At 45.3% G+C, this 8,338-nt stretch overlaps 1 pseudogene; it reads left to right on the forward strand.

The window, feature by feature from the left end:
• The first annotated feature begins 3,812 nt into the window (after window positions 1-3,812).
• Window positions 3,813-4,469, forward strand: LOC147990724 (uncharacterized; annotated as a pseudogene).
• The last annotated feature ends 3,869 nt before the right edge of the window (window positions 4,470-8,338 follow it).

Genomic DNA, 8,338 nt, shown 5'->3' on the forward strand with positions numbered 1-8,338 from the left:
TAGTAGCCATGCTTCATGTGCATCGAAGTGGAATTGTGAGAGGAGAGATGTCACCTCGGTTTCAAGAGCTCTTGCACGTGATCGAGTCATGGGTCCACTAGGCACTTGATGAGATGATGGTAGGTCCATGGGGATGACCTTGGGATGCTCCGCATCATCAAGCCCCGTGGGGGTGTGTAAGAAACTGTAATCCTTTTGCTTCAATGTTACCGTCCTAGTTCGGCATTGCAACTGCGTATCTTGCTTTGGCACGGCGCTCCTTTTCGTTCTCACGGTAGCTTAGTGCTCTACGCCGACAGGACCGAGTCCCCAAGCAGGCTTCAGCCGTCGTTGGTATGCTAGGTCGTGATGCCGTGGTCAAGGCCAGGAGGTGAGCAGCCCAAGGTCTGGTGAGAGCCCTTGAGGCGTGATTCTTAGGAGGTCCCCTTTAGCATGCAAGCAGCTCCATGAAGGCCGAAAAGGAAAGCGACTTTGCCCAAGAGAGACCGCGAGAGTCAAAATACTGGGTCGTGAGGTTCACGCCAATATGTATGGGTGACTTATCTTGGTGAGCTCGCGATGATTCCCTTGCGCGACGCCTGACCGTGCCTTAGAGGTGTCGGTTCTAGGTAGGGCTCACGCCGGCCCCCCCTTATTCTCGCTCATCTAGATGCTCTACGTCCTCGGGTCCCGGCCCTCAAGCAAGGCTCGACCGCCACTGATATGCCAGGTCGCGATGCCGTGGTCAAGGCCAGGGGGCGAGGGCTCGAGAGCCAGTAGGAGCCCCTGAGGCTCGATGGCCAGGAGCCCCCCTTTAACGTACAAGCGAATTGTCACACCCTGATTTTTATGCCACAACACTTAAGCTAATAAATCATGATAAAATGTGGTTTGACAAAAACTTTTGAGTGTTTCGGTCTTTGCGTGATTTGATTTTTGTGTGTTGGTTGCAAGTGCTCTAGAAATCAAATAATCCTCCAACTCTTACACTCCTTCTCCTTGGTCAAAAACCTTTCCCAATGATCATGCCATGTGTATAGGAAATAATAGTATTTTCTTACAAAAATATTTTGGCTAAAAAGTATTTTCTAAAATAGCTTTTCCAAAATCCCCTGAATTGAGACTTGAACTACACGTACTTCATTAAGGGTGTGAAAAATCTTTCAAAAATTATGTTTAAATCCTATTAGATATAGGACTCCCAGAAACCACAAAAATATTATTTTAGAAGTTGTTTTACTATTTTATTTAAAGGCTTTTTCTTAAGGACAGAAATGGTCTTTAATAGGTTAAAATTATTTTAATATTTCAAAAATATTTGAGAAAATTTATAGAGACCTAGTGGACATATAGTGTCCATATATATGATTTTCAACACATGGTCATGACCAAAATATTGGTCAAATCCCTCAGAAACCCTTCCTGGACATTTCAAGATTTTGAAATATTTACATAGGAAATATTATCCATTAAATCCCAGAAAATTCTACCATGTCATAAATGACCTACTTGAGGATCCTACATAGTCTCATATCATGGGGAACACCATAGCACCACCAAACCCTCTCAAAACCATTTCTATCCTTTTCCAAGTTTGAACAACTTTGCACTGCCAAACATGTCCAAATGCTCTCAAACTTGGTTCACATGCTCAAATGGTGCCGTAATGCATCTAGACCAAATGGCACAAGTTGGACAGAAGGATATCATGATCAAAATGTTCTAAAACCCTTCCTGTCCAGAACCAAAATTGAACAACTCTACATTGCCAAGTGTGTCCTTTTCATCTGAATTTTTGTGGACATGTTTGAATCCTCAAATGATGACACTACACCAAGTGGTGCATCAAGTAGAATAGATATGCAAGACTAAATCTTGGAAAAGCCATTTTTGTTGATTTCTGATAACCCACAAGTATAGGGGATCGCAACAGTTTTCGATAAGTAAGAGTGTCGAACCCAACGAGGAGCTAAAGGTAGAACAAATATTCCCTCAAGTTCTATCGACCACCGATACAACTCTACGCACGCTTGACGTTCGCTTTACCTAGAACAATTATGAAACTAGATGTACTTTGTTGGTGTTGTTGGATAGGTTTGCAAGATAATAAAGATTACATAAATAAAAAGTAGGGGCTGTTAAGATAAATAAACAATAAAGTAAATATAGCGAGTGTGGAAAAGTGGTGGTAGGAGTTGCGAAATTGCCCCTAAGCAATTGACTACTTTACTAGACCGATAGCAAGTATTATGTGGGAGAGACCACTGCTAGCATGTCATCCCTTACTTGGAATTCTATGCACTTATGATTGGAACTATTAGCAAGCATCCGCAACTACTAATGTTCATTAAGGTAAAACCTAACCATAGCATTAAGATATATTGGTCCCCCTTCAATCCCGTATGCATCAATTTCTATGCTAGGTTGAAGCTTCTGTCACTCTTGCCCTCCAATACATAGTCCTATCAACATACAACTAACCCTAGGGTGTGATCCACACGCGCAATCATATGATGGGCACCAAAGGACATCAACATAACCACAAGCAAATTTCAATCATAGCAATTCATCAACCACCGATAGGACAACAAAAATCTACTCAGACATCATAGGATGGCAACACATCATTGGATAATAATATGAAGCATAAAGCACCATGTTCAAGTAGAGGGTACATCGGGTTGCGGGAGAGTGGACCGCTGTAGATAGAGGGGGGAAGGTGATGGAGATGTTGGTGAAGATGGCGGAGGTGTTGGTGTAGATCGCAGTGATGATGATGGCCCCCGGTGGCACTCCGGTGCCACCGGAAGCGAGGGGGAGATATCCCCCCTCCTTCTTCTTCTTCCTTGACCTCCTCCCTAGATGGGAGAAGGGTTTCCCCTCTGGTCCATGGCCTCCATGGCATGGGAGGGGCGAGAGCCCCTTCGAGATTGGATCTGTCTCTCTGTCTCTCTCTGTTTCTGCGTTCTCAGATTCTTCTCTTTCACCGTTTCTTATATTCCCGGAGATTCGTAACTCCGATTGGGCTGAAATTTTGACACGATCTCTATCCGGAAATTAGCTTTCTTGCGGCGAAAGAAGGGCATCAACCGCCTTACGGGGTGGCCACGAGGGTCAGGGGCGCACCTGACACCCTGGGGCGCACCCCCCTACCTCGTGGGCCTCTCGAGCATCGTATCGCATGGATTCTTCTTCCCAAAAATCATATATATTCCAAAAAAAATCTCCGTCAGTTTTTATTCCATTTGGACTCCGTTTCATATGGATATTCTGCGAAACAAAAAACATGCAACAAACAGGAACTGGCACTGGGCACTGGATCAATATGTTAGTCCCCAAAATAGTATAAAAAGTTGCCAAAAGTATATGAAAGTTGAATAATATTGGCATGGAACAATAAAAAATTATAGATACGACGGAGACATATCAATTTCCAGGGTTTACCAAAGTTACATTGGCCACTTTGCCCAAATGAGCTCTAATTTGGTGGAACACCCTAATTATATGTTACATTTCACCTTGTTAATCCTCATGTCAAGTGGAATCCATTTGCTTGACCAAACCACCATCAAACACCTTCTGGTAGAATTTCCAAATGCATGTTTCAACCCCTTCCACTAATCTCCATGAGCTGAAACTCTTCCCACAGCCTCATCTGGTCCTCCTCTAACTCCTACATGCTTTCCTGTCCAAGGAGCAATGATTAAGGGGGGCAGAGACCAATTTTTCTTCTCTAGACAGCCACTTTCCCCTCCCTTTCTCATCTCTCCCCCACTCCTGGCAAGTCCCAGAGCATCCAAAGCCTCCCTCCCTCTTGTTTATTCTTCCTTCAGATGCCAGACACAAGTGGACGCGCGGGTGCGTGCGAAAAGCCGCGGACGCCAGCCATTTGCATGCTCTGGAGCACGAGGCAGAGCAGGCGACCGTTGACGCCGCGTCCCCCGACCACCTTGAGCCCCCCTTGCGCCAGTCGAGGTGCCTCGATGTCTGCAACATGCCACCATGCTGGCCCCCTCCTTTCCATATCTGTCCTGCCTGTCCGCGCGTGCCCAGAGCCGCCCGAGCCTGCTAATGCGCGTGCGAGCTCGTGGCTCCACCCGGAGCTCGCCCCGCTCCCTCTCTCTCTTCTTGGCGCCCTACTGCACCCCCACGAGCACCGAAGACAACCCCTCGCTCTCTCCCCTTGCCGTCCGATCCATTGCACGGCCACCCATGCGCCGCGTCCACGGTAAGCCATAGGTCGGCTACTCAAGGCCACCCCGGGCCCCCTCTCTACTCCTTTGGCTCTCTCTCCCTCCCGTGCACCCCCTGGACCAACCCACTCCCCTCCTCACGCTCTCCATCCGCTACCATGGCCGGAGCGCTGTCGTCGGCCTCCACCTAAAATTCGCGCTCTGTGGCCTGTCCCCTCCCCTTTAGGACACACCGGAGCATCTCCAACATCGCTGTGGTCCTGCCAGCGCTTCCTCCTCTCCTCCCTGTGGCCGTAGCGTTGTGTCCCTCTTCGCCGTCACCGGTCTCCGCCGCACGCAAAACTTCTCCACTTCCCGAGCTCTGCGCGGGTGCGAAGCACATGGACGAGCGCGCCTCATCGAGCTGAACGCGCCGGCACGGAGAGAGTCGCCAGGGACCGCCTGGGTTGCTGGCACGAGTAGTGGCTGAGCTCCTCCTGCCTCTGTTCCATTCGAGCGGGAGGAATGAGACGACCCTGTAGGTGGGCCCCGTGGGTTAGCGACTCAGCGAGCGGGCCACGACGTTTAAGTGGAGACGCACTTGCGTTCTTCGCCTCCCTGCACTGAAGACGCCCCAGCCGGAATACGCTTTCGACGTCGCCCGAGCGCCGCGCGGCTGAGCCACCGGGCCAGCCCAGTGGCTATCCTGTGCCCTGTGCATGATTTAGGTAAACCATAAACCTTTTCCTTTTTCTTTTCTAGTGAACTTCTAAAATCTATAATCAAATCATTTGAACTCCAAATTTGATTATTGAAATTCCTAGTGACCCCATAAATCATGCTCTACCTCAAGGAGTGCCTTACACACTTTTCCAGAATACTTTATTACACACATATTAAATAAAATCCAATTTTCCTATTCTGAGGTGAGCTTTAGAAATTCCCACAGAGCTCATCCTAGGCCCAAATACAGTGATAAAAGTTCCTAGATGCATATAAGTTCATAAGTTAGGTTATGAACATTTTTCTTAATACTTTCCTTTCACCACAAAATAATGAACCATTTCTTCATATTTGTCAACTTTGCAAATCCATAGAATATTCATTTGAACTCCAAATCAAGTGAAACCAAATCATAGATGCTTCTAAAATCATGACCTGTTAAATGGGTGCCTTTGCTCATTTTTCAAAAATATATTTCTATACACTTCTTGTAAATCCATAAATCCAATGATTCTATCATATTGAAATACTCAAAAATATCCACTGATCTAGTCCCAATGAAACCACTATGGTTATTTTTCATATAACCAGAGATGTCCTAGAAAAGTCAAATTCATATTTTTAGAGCACTTTTACTTTTGCCTCGTTGTGTTGCTTATTGTGTTTGTTTCCGACGTTAGTTGACGAAGTAGACGGAGTACTTGGAGAAGGACCAGAAGATTTCAAGACTCTGATGAACCAGGCAAGCAGCCCTTTGACCATGTCCATGAAACCCTTTTTATGCATTTCATATAGCACTTTATTATTGTTGCATCGGTATCATGATGAGATGGTAACCATTTTGGTGGGTTGCCTCTGTTACTTCCATGTTGATACTTGCATTGTGCATGACCCTACCTTCCTATGAGGGTTATGCATGTGGGAGTAGATATGATGCTAAAGTAGTTGCTTCGCAAGGGGGCAGGGTATATGCATGGTGATGGAGACAAAACTATTCTCAAAGACTTTTTTGAAAACCCCGTTGGGTGCCACTAATGCCCGAGGGAGATGTTGAGCTAGGTAACCACTTGATAAAGAAGTGGTGTACCGAGGCAAGTGAGTGTGTTGTATTCAAAAACGGATTGGTTTAAGTTGCGACCATTACTCCAACCTTACATGTGCCACCACTCTACCCTTATATGGGAAAGGGCATTGTTGATTACCTAGTTCGTGCTAACATGGATGCCTGCATTACTAGTGACGAGAGTGGCGTGGTCACTCTCGAGACGGGGTCGTGCCAGGTAGGGCGGCCATGACTATTTTCACAGGGCACCGGACACACCATTGGTACCCTGTGCTTGTGATATGTGATGAATATGGGAGCGTGGCTCCACAAAAAGAATTTATTGTGTGACAATGTTTGGCACAGGGGTTGCTACCAATCGAGTGGACTCCTTGTTAGTCACGGCTAGGGAAAGGTAGTGATCGGGTGCTTACCCCGGGTACTTGAGGTACCGCAGGTCGTGGATGACACGAAGGCTTCCCGGATCTTGTGGGTAAAGTGTGCAACCTCTGCAGAGTGTCAAACTATTCGAATAGCCGTGTCCATGGTCAAGGACAGTTGGGTAACCGCTCTTGGGCTACGTCCAAATGTTTGCGAAACCTGATATTTGGATAAGTGGTAAGAACTACCTGGGTCCCGTCTAAGGACTTGACATGATGATTGAGTTGGATTGTTTCCAACTCTATTTATGTTGATATCTGTAACCTGTTGTAACATCCCAAATTTCCAATTTGGAATGTTATACATTAGATCATCATGCATATCATATTTTATTTTGCATTTTCGTTGATCCTAGAAATTTTACGCAACTCAATGACCCACGGAGAGAGTTGGGGATTTCGTTATTTTCATATTTGAGTTCTCTCAAATTTTGAGAATAGGATCATTTGATTTTATTTATTTTATCATCAATTATTTCTATTACAAAAATATGAGAGAGGGAATAAAATGAATTTCCCAAAATAAATAAATATTGAGGATTTAATAATAAAATCAAATAAGATTTTATTTCAAAGTTTTTCGGTGTTTTATTTGAATTTAGGAAAAATGTGCGTTTTTCAAAATTGCATTTAGGGCCTAAATAAATGTTCACCTTGTGCGGCTTGATTTTAGAAGCCCGTAAAAATTTATTTTGAAATTTTTGGAGTCCGTTTAGTATTTCTTTTTATTTTTCTTCCGGGCAGAATAAAAAAAACGAACCGACTTCGGGCCGTACCCGAGCGGGACACCGCCCGGGGGCAGCCTTTAAATAGCGCCGCCCCGAGCCGCCCCAGTCCATCAGCCCCGCCTCGATCCGCGCGCGCCACCGGAGCCGCCGCCGCCGACGATCCCGCCGCCCAAGGTTCGTCGCGCCTCGATTTCCGTGCCGAAAAAAAGAAAAAGAGAAAAAAATCATCGTTCGTCGTTTTTCTTGTTCTCGGATTAAATCCATGATTTTTCTGATCGCGATTCCTGATCCGATTTTCGTTTTATTTTAACTTTTCGCTCGTTTATCGGAATCATGCGATTCAAGCGCCTAGAGTTTCGTGTCGAAACCCTCTATATGTTTAAATAACTTAAACAAGATTTTGCTACTGCAAAATTTGCCCTAGATCCAGATTACTAGAACGAAATTGTTTTCTTTCGCCGTTTGACTTTCGTTGCTTCGTTCGATTTGATTCTTTTTGCAAACGGGAGTTCTTAAGTTGAACCTTCTGGTTAGATCTCTTATTTGAGTTTTACCTGTGCATTAGATGAGTACTTATTGTATGCTTGTTTTTTTGTCTGCGATAGAATACCTGGAGTGCGCCGCCTGTTACTTCGAATCGTTAGGTTTCGCGGATCATCAGCAAGGCAAGTAACACTTTGATCATACCTTTTCTACTACCCAGTTTGATTGCATTAGATCAATCCTCACACATTGCATGATTAGGATCTAATTAAATTGTGGGATGGGAAGTAGATGAGGTAGTACCTATTACCTATTTATTATCAAACCTTTGGGAGTTACTTCTACGTTTGCTTATTATGCCATGCTATGCTAGTAGACGTGGATTGGGTGAGTGAAATCCATGACAGATGTGAGATTGTTAATTAATGGTTTATCTAAGGTGGCAACTTAAACACACATCTGGGTGGATTGAGGCACCTGGGTATTCCAAGACTTGCCTGTTTTCTTTGGACCGCCACCCAGGCTCAAAGGGATCATGAGACTATTCATACTAGAAACTTCCGTGTGCAGCCATAAGCTATTATGGGCTCTAGCATAGTTGACTAAGTTGTGCGAACTCTTACAGTGGTAGACTAGCAGATGTAGGGGATGTAGGTGTTACGGTCTACCCGATCGTAAGGTGCTAGCGCTTCTTAAAGACTATGTCTCGGTCATCCGTCTTCTCAAACACCTTGTAGTGCGAGAAACCAAACGGAGGCGATCGAGTCTTGT

The sequence above is a fragment of the Triticum urartu genome, chromosome 1A (genome assembly GCF_056163025.1).
Source record: "Triticum urartu cultivar PI428250 chromosome 1A, HENAU_Tu73, whole genome shotgun sequence".
Taxonomy (NCBI): domain Eukaryota; kingdom Viridiplantae; phylum Streptophyta; class Magnoliopsida; order Poales; family Poaceae; genus Triticum; species Triticum urartu.